Source organism: Fundulus heteroclitus, chromosome 21 (assembly GCF_011125445.2).
Source record: "Fundulus heteroclitus isolate FHET01 chromosome 21, MU-UCD_Fhet_4.1, whole genome shotgun sequence".
Taxonomy (NCBI): domain Eukaryota; kingdom Metazoa; phylum Chordata; class Actinopteri; order Cyprinodontiformes; family Fundulidae; genus Fundulus; species Fundulus heteroclitus.
In genome coordinates this window covers 27,798,648-27,811,757 of record NC_046381.1, presented here as the reverse complement: position 1 = coordinate 27,811,757, position 13,110 = coordinate 27,798,648, and the positions used below count along the sequence as shown (strand labels likewise).

Sequence of the window (13,110 nt, the reverse complement as noted above, 5' to 3'; positions counted from 1 at the left end):
CACCCTTCCTCTCATCATTCTCACCTGCCTCCTGTAATTAGCCTTCACTCCAGTTCACCTGTTCACCACACTATTTATACCTGCTCCAGTTACCTGCTCAGCACCAGATAATTTCCAAACCAATTGGTGAGTCTAGTCCGGTGTCCTGTTTCTTATTGACCTGTTGATCTGACCCAATTTAGCCTACGGATTTTCTGAGCCAGCCTGACCCCTGATTAACCTGTTTTTTCCCACCTGACTGGACTGTCTACCTGTGTTACCTGACCACTGCTTGTATTGACTGCCTGCCTGCTTTTACTTGACCCCTGCCTGTTCGGACTGCCTGTTTTCGTTGCCTGATCCGATTATGTTGCCGGACTGTCTGAGTTAGCCTGTCCCCTGTTTTTGTATATAGTTTCGTCTGTGACTGCTTTTGGTTATTTTTGGTTATTGGACGCAGTCGTCCCGTTTCTGGCTTGATGCCCGTTTTTCTTTTTGCATTCTGTTAATAAATTATCCTTTACATAACCTTCGCTTGTCTGGCTGAATACTGGGTCCATCTGTCCCTGTTTATGACAGCCAAAGCTGTTAATCTGGTATGAGGAGCTGATTTGGTCGTCATTAAAGAACAGAACATGTGAATGGACCATAACACACAACATTAGAGCAACTGGCACAACCCAAGTTCTCCTATGTTGCTTTTACCTGTTGACCTTTTTGTTCTGAGTTACAGACCCCAGAGGGCGTGGCCGGGTCGTCACACCATTGTTATGGTATATGAAGTGGGCCCAGAGATATACCCATATTTTGGTATTGATCCATTAGTAAGTAAATACAGGGCTAGTGTTACAGATACTTACTGATACTTAAAATTGGTATATCATCAAATTTCTGACATTTAGGTATTTTTTGTGATTTTACCTTTGGATGAGTTTCTTTAAAACCTAAAACAGTTAACATCATGTAAAGTCCCTGTGGAGTCTCGCGGATCAGTTAGAAATTGGTTTCTTACTCTGTGACTGAGAGTCCAGGTGCTTTACTGAAGTCTGGAAGGAAATCTTTGGACCGGTCACTTCTCAGAGATGGACAGCTGGATCCCGAAGGTTCTGCTCTGTCGTCCTTTAGATCACAACCTTCCATTGTCTGGACTTCACACAATCTACGAAAGAAACCAGAACTTGCTATTTCCCAGTGATTCAGGTCCAGTAACTGTCCGGGGTCCTCCCACAATCCGCAGACACAAAACCCACTGAAGAAAACCAGAAGTTAACACTCACTCTGATCCAAATTCTTCTCTACATCCTGTTTTCTCATAAATGGACTCTGAACCTTTTTCTCGTGATCGGATACCTGACTTCAGCAGACTCACCTGAGGCTCTGCCCCCTGTCAGTGTACATTTTCCTGGGCTTTTGAACATCTTAATTTCTTCTCTGTATCAGCAGTAAACTGAGTTGTAAAACATTGAGGTCATTTTTAAACTTTTGTGTTTTTAAGTTTGGAAGCGAATGCTGTCACTTCGTCTTTCTCTCCTTTTTCTCTGAGGGAAACATCCCCCTTCATGCTGCCAGCCATGCTTCAAGATTTAAGATCCAATTCATCTTTATTATCCCAGTGGGAAATCCATTCTACAGCCGGCAGTAAAGACATACGAAGAAACCCAACACACTCTCAACATTCATACAGTTAAATATTACAGTTTAAAAAAATGTAAAACTGATGGTATGGGTGACTTTCTGACCCATTTAGTTGTGCATGACGGCAAGGTATGTCTGCAGCCTGATGGGAGCGAAACATCGGCCAACAGTGTTGGATGATTCGGACGGATCCAGCTTTTATCAGTAACCTCACCTCATACAGTTTACTGCGTTCCTAAATGGACGCTATAGCCATAATGTAACCGTAAATCTTTACAACACTCCAAAGTTGAGTCCTCTGTTTGACGACAAGTGTTCTGAACCAGCAGATCAAAATACAAGGACAGATTCTACAAAACAATTATAAAACATTTCCATGGAAGTTGTATCAACATTAGAACAAAGCTTCCAGTAAAAGTACATGAGGTGGTGCACTGTTTTACACACAAAGTCACTGTAGAGTTTTTCACAACGTGTCATAAAGTGCTTCACAAGAAGGCTAAACACCACAAAACACACAGCAATGTACAATATAGAAAACAGAACCTCATACAACCATAATGCAGATCACAATAGCTCAAGTCTAACTAAAAGCTTGTTGTAGTAAAATATCTTTACCTGCTTTTTGAAAGTATCTACTAAGTCCAAATTCTGCATGGAGCAAATACAACCTAGACCCGATTGGCACCCAGTGTAGCGACTTTAAAACAGGGAGTATATGAGTCCTTCTGTTTGAGCAAGCCAGTTGTCTCCCAGCAGAATTTTGGACAACCTGAATAGCCTTTTTTTGCATAGTTGTGACACAATCTGCCTTCAAATCTGGCCTTCAATAAGTGTTCACAACATGCTAATGCTTGCACGGGTTCAGATCTGATCATGAATCGTTTACCCTGTCTCTGAGATGCTATGGGGTACTTACGCACGTCTTATCCATCCATCCATCCATCCATCCATCCATCCATCCATCCATCCATCCATCCATCCATTTTCTATCCCTTGTGGGGTTGTGAGAGGTGCTGGTGCCTATCTCCAGCTGTCAACGGGCGAGAGGCATGTTACACCCTGGACAGGTCGCCAGTCTATTGCAGGCACATGTCTTTGCTACTTAGAAATGCTGCTGTACTATCATGCATATTGCATATTATTTCATATCGTTTTGTAAATAGGCTGGTGTTTCTACAAGGTTACTTATATTTCATCTTTTTTACATGAGTATACCTTATTATCAATAATTGTACTTATCCTAGGATTTATTTTTAGTTCTATATTGGCCTTTCTGATAAGCTCATTCTTCGTTACTTTAGAACTTTAGAGCTAACGTTAGATTAGTTTAGCTTGTTTTTTCCTTACTACAAATTGTGTGTAACGCTGTGTCAGGGTTCAGTTTTTTGCATGCCTCACCTTGGACAGTTCTAGAGTCTTCCGCCTCCCATCCAGCCCAGTTGTCCCTCCATGCCTGATCACTACCACCTGCCATCTCCAATCAAGCCTGACTCAGTCCACCTGCCAATCCCACTACTTAAACCCTCCACCATCTCCAGTCTGGTACTGCCTTCTGGTTCATCACACCCAGAACTCATTATTCCTCAATAAAACTGTTAAACTTGGCTCTGTGTGTGGCTGAATTTGGGTTTACTAGATCAGACCCTAACACACTGTCTGTGTCTTTGCCACTGCCACGCTCGAGTCTCCCCATTGTGGAACAATAAATTAATTTCTTATCAAACTAATTTTATGCTGGATAAAGATTCAATTCAATTTTATTTACATAGCGCCAGTTCACAACACATGTCATCTCAAGGCACTTTACAAATCCAAATTCTATCAAATCATACAGACAGATTGGTCAAAAGGTTTCCTATTTACGGAAGCCCAGCAGATCGCATTGATTCTTGACAAGCAGATAACCTGAGTAAATACAAAAAGAGGTTTTCCAATTATGATTTTATTCAATTATAGAAAAAAGTGATCTCAAACTAACTTGGCCCTATGGCAACAATGAATTGAATAACCTAAGAACTAGTTGTGAGAGGCTTAGCAGCAACTACTCACATCAAAAGTTTTTATAACTGGCAATTTTGGTTGAGTTTATGTCTCTTGGAAAGGTTCACCACTGCTGCAGGTTCTCCAGTTGTGGATTATGGCTTTATAACCCTTTGCAGACTATTATAGATGAAAGCCTTTTCACCTGTGTTGAATTTTGTGTAAATGATGTGTTGCTTTTTGAGATCTCTCACCTGTCAGAGAGGTTCTATTTAAATCATTTAATATATATATAGAGCACAAAATAGAAAAAAACAGAGGTGCTTGTTTCTTTCTTTGACTTCAAACTAATTTTCTCACAACGTCTGTAAGTCCAGGATGGACTTGTTTCCTTTGGTGCCGAAGAAGAAGCAGAATCTTTGCCAGAGAAAGATTATCTCTGGGACCTCTTTGGGCTCAACAATGAAACAATGATGGAAGTTGGGATCAAATGTAGGAAACTCAGCTGGAGAACCGATGACAGTCATGGGTCACAACCTCTTGATTTACTACTAAAGCCTTCATGGGTGTTTCCCCTGGCTGGAATATTTGAAGGAACCAGATGACATTTCTTCTTTCAGACAGTTTGACCTGAGAATCTGGAGCTAAACTGGGTCAGCTTCTGTATTTTAAGCCCTTTCAGCTTATCGCAGTGTAGTAAAGAGTTAGCCCTGATGTCAAAGAACTGACTGAAGAAAAAAAAATAGAAAGGAGCTCAAATTGTTCCTTCAAGCTTCTTCTATGTTGAAGAAAGACACCTGATGGAACCCGTGAATGATGCATGGAGAACATTAGAAATGACAAAGAAAGTCAGAATTAAAGGAACAATTCTACAAGCCACAAGAGTTCGAAAATGTAGTCGCCATGAAAAACAGACAGAGTTACGGAGCAGGATGTAATGGGTTCAGTCTGCAGCGCTGGACTCAATAAGATGAAGATCGCTGACCTTCTCTCTGAAGGTTTTATGCTGACTTTATGAAGAACCTTGGACCTGGAGAGCCTCAGGCTGGATCTTCCTGCACTTGTTCTGGAGCTGCTACCTTGACTCCTGCAAAGAGGACATTGTTTGAAACTCACACTGTGATTGGTTCCCTGATAAAGCTATATTAACACACACTGCTGTTAAAGAACCCGTAATAACCGAATGTGAGGATCTATCTATCTATCTATCTATCTATCTATCTATCTATCTATCTATCTATCTATCTATCTATCTATCTATCTATCTATCTATCTATCTATCTATCTATCTATCTATCTATCTATCTATCTATCTATCTATCTATCTACCTACCTACCTACCTCACCCAACCCCCTTATAGATTTCCTTTTGAGCATTGCATAAGACGGATTCCAATTAATCGTATGCAACAATTGCAAAATTTACTTCACTTTTATGGAACCAACTGTGAATAAACAGCTTAAACAGAAAATCAATTATTCTAATGGCACAATCCATTTTTTGAGGGTTGCCAACAACATCTGACAATGTAGGAGGCATTAAATTAGACAAAAAAAGTGTATAGTGCAGTTTTACAATGTAATAAAAGCTCATTAACTTTATGAAAACGTCAAAACTGATTTTTTTTTTTTGCAGATCTTTTTTTTGTATTTATAGTTGTCCTAGTTAAATGCTTCACGTCGTCAAACAATTTTTTACATCAGACAAAGATGACCTGAATGAATACAAAATTACGTTTTCAAATGATGATTTCAATTATAAGCTGTTCAAACCAACCTGGCCCTTGTGAAAAAGTGATCACCTCTCTTAATGATCATCCACTAGTGACTCCTGCTTCCACCTAAAGTTCACACTGCTGTTTAATGGGAGCAGCCACATATTATGTATAATATGCTGTCTCATCGTGGCATGCTGGTGTATGTTGTATTGGAACGTAAGTTTGTCCTTCACCACTAGATGTCAGTATAAAACTACTTTAAAAGACACCAATCTTCTTTGCCTTTTCCAACTTTGATTTGGTTTTCCAGATATTTCACAAGTATTAGAAAGTCGGCAGTATTAGTATGATAAACAGCCAGACATATTTTCAACTAGCTTCAATTTTACTGACTATGATGTGACAAAACAAGCCAGTCCATTTAATGTCCTTTATTGGATTAAGTGCTCCATGAAACATAAAAAATACATTTGTTTCACAGCAAGCTGTAAACAATAAGGTCTGCAAGCTACACCAAGCAGTGTTGTACCATCCTGGCACTGTTTATTGCGCTGGATGTAATTCCCTTCAACCCCGGTTGACATTCCTATGTCAGGGCGGGTTTAGGGCGTGTTCCTGGGCCGTGGCCGCTTCCAAAGGCGTTCCTCCCGGCGATTGGACCTGCGGGGTCCCGTAAAAGGAGTCAAAGTGCTTCATTGTACACGCACGGTGTCTGTCAAAAGTGCATCTGGCAAGAAGGAAGAGATGACCCGGGAGTCAGAGGCTGTGGCTGGACAGCAGCGTGGTCACTCAGAGTTAAATGGGGACCCGATTGGATGACACCGGGGCCTATCAGCGTGCAGGTTTTGTGATTGGAGGCACAGCCTTTCCGGGGCGGAGCGCACGGAATTTTTAGGCCCGCAGAGTGTGTGCGCTCTCTGGGGTGGGCGGATCGTTAGCTGTGACAGCGACGCTCGGAGACTTCCTAACAAAGCTGTCAGAAAACAAACAACTATCGGTGAGTCCGGCTCAAAAATCAAAACTCATCTTTCCTCCACGCGCCTGTAAGCACGCGCTATTCGCGCGGAGGCCGGAGGTCGCGTGCGGCCAGCTGGCGCGTTTGCAGCAGTGAAATGACGGTGATTTGGGCTGTGGGATCTCGCGGCGTGCATCACAGCGCAGCGGCCGTGGATGGGTGTAGGTTAGTGCTGCCTTCGGGTGCTGCACGGAAACCTTTACTTTCTGACAGGCGCCGGATAAAGATGCTGTACCTCTGGGCGTGCCCCGCCTCGTTCGGCGACTTTGGTAAAAGTGGCGTTTCTGGCACAGCATAGATGGTTTCGTTTTTCTCCGTGAAAGAGAAAGGCACGTTGGAGACTTGCCGGTGAAGGCGAGATTCCCGACGTCGGTACAAAGCAGCACAGTGTAGTTTGAGTTCAGGGCGAAGTTATGCAAGTTGGTAGCCCTCTGGAAACAGTCTAGTCTTTGCCTACGGCGAGGAGGAACTCTGAACTAAAAAGTTGAAGTATCTGTGACGTGCTGGTGTCCAACTGATGACGTCGCTTCAGGTGTTTTCTGGAGTTTTTAGCGCAGAGCCGTCTTTGTTTCCGGCGCTGTCTGAGGAGCTGGAATCATTGAAAGCTTTTAACTTTACTAAAGCCTTTTGGTGCCACACCAGTAGCGGTTCTTGCATGAATGGCTCCCTGCAAGCTCCTCCTCCTCCTCAAATACATGCCAGATACAAACCTGTCCCACTAACTAAGCAAAACACAGCACATGCATATAGTCATAAATGTTAATGAACAGGAAATATTGATCTTAAGTTATAATACCTGAGATGTTTGATTAACATTTCAGTAACATGTCCGAGATTGTTTTTTGTTGTTGTTGTTGTTGTTCTGTTTTGAAACATCTGCAGTCACTGTAAAAAAAAAAAGGCAGTCCAGGTTTGACTGGTGCATATGTTGTCCCTTTTGATGTGTGTGAAGTTGGGGATGGTCCTAATGACAAGAAAGCATTACTTTTTGGAAACGGAATAAATGTTTAAAAAATGTTAAGATTAACCGGTGGGTCCATATTTATAACCCCACGTGAGTGCATGGGTAACATGGATTAGATGTCGTTTTTGGGATGAAGTCTAAATTAATCTGTGTTTCCATATTTGAATGTTCTGATAAAAGATTGGTGTTTTTGAATGAACTCCTGATAGTCTTCTTCTGCTGTCCTGCAGCAGTCTAGTCCAGGGGTGAAGTGGTACTATCTCAACATAGGGGACTCCTACTGTTTGGAAAGAGGAGTATGGTGAGGGAGCAGAAAATAAAAGTAGGAAGGGTTCCATTTAGTTCTTCCGAATCATGTGGACCAAATGTTATTCCACAAGAAGTTTTGTGTTCTGTGGTAAATGAGTGACAGTGTTGACCACTGTGCGTTGATTGTTGGTCAGATTTCTAACAAGGTTCCTTTCTCTGGACATAAAAATGAATTGAAAAAAGATTATTGAAAGAATTATTTTGGTTAAAAAAATATAGTTTTTGTTGTTTGTTCTTCAGCCTCATGGTCGCCCTGACAGAGAGCCATAATTGCAGTTGTGCCAGACACGTGTTTATAATGGTAGAATATATCTTTTTTTCTCTCTCTCTCTCTCTCTCTCTGAGTTTAGTTTCACAGGAGTGTTTTTACTCCATACAATACATCAACACAACATCAGCAGCTCTGCTTCTTGTGTAAAACGGGCCCAGTTTCCACCTGCAGGACAGCATCCCTGCACTATTTATCTAAAGGAATTGATCTAAAGAGGAATTACAGCTGAGAGGATTGTCCCACTCCTCCTCCCTTCCTCACTCCTGCCATCCAGATTACTCCTCCAATCCCCCACCAGCCAGATTACAGACTAGGAAATAAGAGTTGGGACTGATGTGAGGCAGCGAATTCATTATGGACCTGATCCAGTCACATCCCTAAATCACGTTGATGCTCGCTTTGCTGCAAGTCCACCGCACTGGTTGGGCTTACTTTGGGGACGAACCCAAGAGTTGCTAAATTCAACGGCAGCACAGAGTGGATTTGTGGGATATCCAAAATGAATGTGAGAAGAACGGGCCTGGATAAAACCTGCATGCCCTGGTTTAGTTCCCTTTCTGCAGCCTGTGCAGAGAAATCACCAACGTTGCTAGGGACTGAAGAGTAAACTTATATCACTGCTTAGGTTAGGTCTGGCTCCTATTTTGACAGGTATGTCTATCAGCTGATCAGATGGTACTGCAGTTGATGAACCTTGAAGCATTTCAAAGACATTTTCAATACAGTAAAAAAATAAAAAAAGTAGCTGTGGCTGCATTGCCCAAAGCGTGTTTCATAATAATGAACTGAAACACTGTGGATGCGATACAAGAAATGTCCGTTTACGAGATTGGAGAAAGTCCTGGAAAATGTTTGAATGCATCACTTTTACTGGTCGTTTACTGATAATTGCAAGAGTATGGAAAAAAAATCCAAATCCACCAAGATGCCTAAATGTACAGCCTGGGCAATTAAAGCAATAAACGGAGAAGCAGCCAGGAGCGCTGTGGTGACCACGACAGAGCTGCAGAGATCCACGGGGCAGTTGCGCGAATGTTAGCTGGAGGACTATCAGCGTTGTATGCCACAAATCTGACCTTTATGTTTGCCTGGGGTGATGCAGGGGAAGAAGGGGCTCTGTTCAGAAATCCTGACCTGTTTAGCATTCATGCAAAAAGTGTGCGTGTGGAGGAAATCTAACACTGCAAGTCAGCTGGAATAAACCACCCTCACAGTAACGCATGGTGTCGACTGCATCATGGTAGGGGGATGCTTTTCCTCAGCAGGGATGGGGAAGCTAGTCAGCGTTTATGGGACGGTGGGCGGAGCTAAGTACGGGGCAATATGAGGCAGTTGTTTTACAAAGCATCGTCTCAGGGATCTGAAACCACATGCACTTCCTAGTTCATACGCGACTATAAGATGGATTATCACACCCAGTTCTAGTAAACTATACTCAGGTTTGTGATTAAAATGTGATACGATGTAACCAAATTCAACTGGCATGGATACATCTACCGCATCAGAGTCCGCAGCCCTGATGTCTGATGTTTCCGCAGGAACATCTGTTTCCTTCTGACTCCTTTTTACTCCTTAGTTGACTTTCCAGACCCTGCAGCAGCGCCGCTGTCGCCGGGCTGCCAGCACCTGCTGCGGTTTTCACTGCCCTGGCTATCATTTTGGATTCTGTGGAAACTGCTCTGCATGGTAGATGCAGAATAACCAGCTTCTGGCTTCCATTACCAATGCAACATGCAAAACTAGTCTCAGAAGGTTTCCTGTTGGTGCCCTGATCAAAGCAAGCCAGCCTTTGCATGCTGCTCGATAAGGCCGAACACACCCACAGACATCCCAAATCGGGTTAATCATCAAACAAGCATGGCTGTTTGGATGCAATGGCTAACTGTAACCTTGAGAAATGTATTTTTTTTGTCAGAGGAATATCACTGCTGCTGGTTAGATGTTTAATCATTTTGTTGCAAGCCAGAAATACGGGGGGAGGGGAAATCTATGGTCTCATTCTTGGAGCAACCTGGCTCAAAGGTCGCTTCTTTCCCCAGCGAGTCATTGGTAAATACTGAATTATTTGGACCCTGGGGCCTGACCTAGATGTGGATCAAAAATTGTTTGATTCCTGAAATCTCAGTGCAGACCCTTGAGTGAAGCTAAACTGGATCAGGAGAACCAGTTTACCCACATTCAATCCGCAGGTGTAGCTGGCACCGGTACATGTGTGAGTTGTTTATACTGCAGAGATGCATGGCTGGTCTTTAATGGGACAAATTAGACTAGAGGCGTATCTTTGTGTTAAAATCAGGAAAATACTGAGCCTGTGGGATTGTCAGGGACCAATGTTCTCCTAATGCCAGATAAGTGCTCTGGCTTTGGTTCAGACACTTGGCTTCCTTTTCCTAAATGCGTGATTCTTCGTGTTACTTCCTGGGAATCAAAACAGCAATTGATACACACACACACACACCTCCGCGCCAAATCTTAGTTACATTTTTACCTGGGTATATGATTGAGTGTAGGACATAAAAAAAAAAAAAAAAAAAGCTGTAGTCCATACAAATCAGATTTGCATCAATGTAGCATTTTTAGTTCCATATACATCCTGATTTTAGTGGATTTCTTAATGTTATTTTTTTTTAATCTCTGCTGTTTTATTTATATCTCTCTCGCGCTCTCTCTCTCTCGGCAGGCTTGGTATTCTCTTCCAGGAAGTCCAGCAAAGTAAATAAAAAAGGATTTAAAAGACAGGATGTGAAGAAATGGATGTCACATCTTTAGATATGCACTTTTCTTTTTCTCTGCAGATTAGTTGTTCTTTGTCTGTTTGTGCCCACTTATACGTTTTCTCATATCAACATCATCTGGTCCCGATCAGGCCTAAAATGACGGTATCTGTAACCTTACATAATTTAAACATTATGTTGCAGCATGTCATTTATTTATTTAACTAAACAATGATCAAGTGTAGAAATGAGTTGTTGCTCATAAAACCATGTTTAGTGGCAATAAATTTACGGTATCCTGATGTGTGTGACATCATCATTCTCTGGTTGCAATACAGTTTCATCCACATTTTTCTCTACCAACTCTTTCAATTCATTGAGGCCTGTAAGATTTTTCTCTCCACAGTTGTCCTACGGTCCCACCACAGCATTTCAGTCAGGATGATATCTGGACTTCTGACAACTTTAACAGTCATTTGGCCTTAGTTCATGTTGGTGTACAAAACCAATAATATTGAACATAACGGGCGAGACTGAGCAGAGTCTGACATGGGGCTCTGTCTTACTACACATTGCACTGCTTGACCTCAGGGGGGAAAATATTAGCTGCTGTTATCAATCTGGTTTACATATTTCCCTGTTGAATGTCTGAAGGAGTTGGGAAAGTGCATTAAGATCAACGGAGGCCCTATTCACACAACAAACATCCAATAAAAACAGGGTTGTTTCCTGATCTCTGTGTGAGGAACTCTGGTAGAAATGGTGTAATTTCCCCACCTTGCCACAAGTAGGGGGTATGCTCTTTGAAACTCAACAACATGCGCTTAAAAAGGCACCACCACTAAGTCATACTGTTCATGTGCGACTACAGAGACTGGGGTTCCATCCGAATTCCCCTTTAATAATAGCTCCTGGCTCCTGCCCCTAGCTCCTGTTTAGTAACCTTTCATGGAGTCAACAGTAAAAATGGTATCATGGCGAGGAAAGGAGCTTTGGACGTCTGTGCCGATTTCAGACGGCCTTTAACTCCAAAGTCATTACGTGACTGAAACGCACATGGATGACGAGAGTCAAATCCCAGTCCACTCAGCCTTCCGAAAAGGAACTACAAAGTGTGCACTCTGTTCTCTCCGGCCATTTACGGTGATTTCCATGAGGCGGGCTGTGTATTTACGTCATGTCACTCGAAGGATTCTGGGATACCTTAAGGCTCTTTAGTGCGGGTAAGGGATGTCGTGAGGTTGCTAGGCTAAACTAGACGCGGGAGGAAGCATACAGGCTACTTTTCCTACCTCCTTCTTTACTGACTGCACTTATGGCGACCACTGATGCACTTCTGATTTGACTAAGGAGTAGAGGTGGGTGTATCGAGCCTAGTATCGATAATATCGAGACCAACGCTGGTATTAATATTAAACAATACTCTTTTAAAAAGATTGATAATTTTTATTCTCTCCAGCACACACTGACTGCAACAGATACACCAAAGTCTCCCTGTCTGTGTCACAGCATTTACTGCTCCTCCCCTCTCGTCACCGTCTTGCACCCATACGTGGCTCAGCTCTCTCTCCACTCGACACGCAAAAAAACGCGCTGCTGCTGCTCAGACTCTGAGAAAGAGAGAGACCACGAGAGCAGAAAAAACATGGAGAGGAAAAGAAGTGCCGTTTGCCTATATTTTAATGCTGTAAATGAAACAACGGCAAGCTGTATGGTTTGTAAAAAGGCAGTTAAATGCAGTGGAAATACAACAAATTTATATAAGCAGATGAAAAATCATGAGCAAGAAAACGTCAACCTACAGAGATGAGACGAAACTTCGCTCATTGTCTGGCCCGACAGACCCTCAACCCACAGCCAGCCGTAATTGACAGAGGCGTTTCAGACCTCGAGAGAATACCCAGGTAGATAAGAGTGGTCATCTTCAGCAGCAGTTACTTTAAAAGTAGATATGTCGTTTGTTACTGGAGCCCAGAATACCTTGAAAGAACCCAGTACATTTATCCCATTAAAGTGTTATCTAAGATGACATTAGATAATCCTTCATTTATCCCACGACGAGGAAATTTATAGAATTAAAGCTACATGCAAGTGCACACAACACAAACAAAATGACATAAGGATTGCAAGATTTAATTTGAATTAGAAAAAACCTGCTATAAACAAAACATTATTCAATTGTAATAAAGTAAAAATCACAAGAAGACCAAAAGGTCAACAGTTTCATGATGCATCAAACTTAAATATAACCTGTATTTACTTGGTATCAGATCGATAAAAAATTCCCTCTATCAAGGAGTCCTTAATCACAAAGGGTAATCGGATGGAGCCAGGTATGTTTTCCACTCTGGAACCCAACAGAGCTTTTCCATTTTAATCAAAAAACATTTTCAGGTGCATAGGGTCTTGGGTTGTAAAAACCCAAAGTTTAAACATATTTTTCTAAATTATTTCTTTCAAAACGTGCCGACCGTTGAAACCCCCTTTTTAAATACATGCTGGTATGACCAGAGTTTTTTTTT

General features: G+C 42.1%; 1 protein-coding gene across 10 annotated transcripts in view; it reads left to right on the top strand.

Moving 5' to 3' along the window:
• The first annotated feature begins 6,193 nt into the window (after window positions 1-6,193).
• The window catches only part of LOC105932148 (microtubule-associated protein 4), a 145,970-nt gene continuing 139,053 nt past the window's right edge, over window positions 6,194-13,110 (top strand). For all 10 annotated transcript variants that reach the window (XM_036125073.1, XM_036125078.1, XM_036125075.1 and 7 more), the window contains exon 1: window positions 6,194-6,312. The gene's annotated coding sequence lies outside the window, so the exon portion shown is untranslated. The remainder of the gene's footprint in view (window positions 6,313-13,110) is intronic.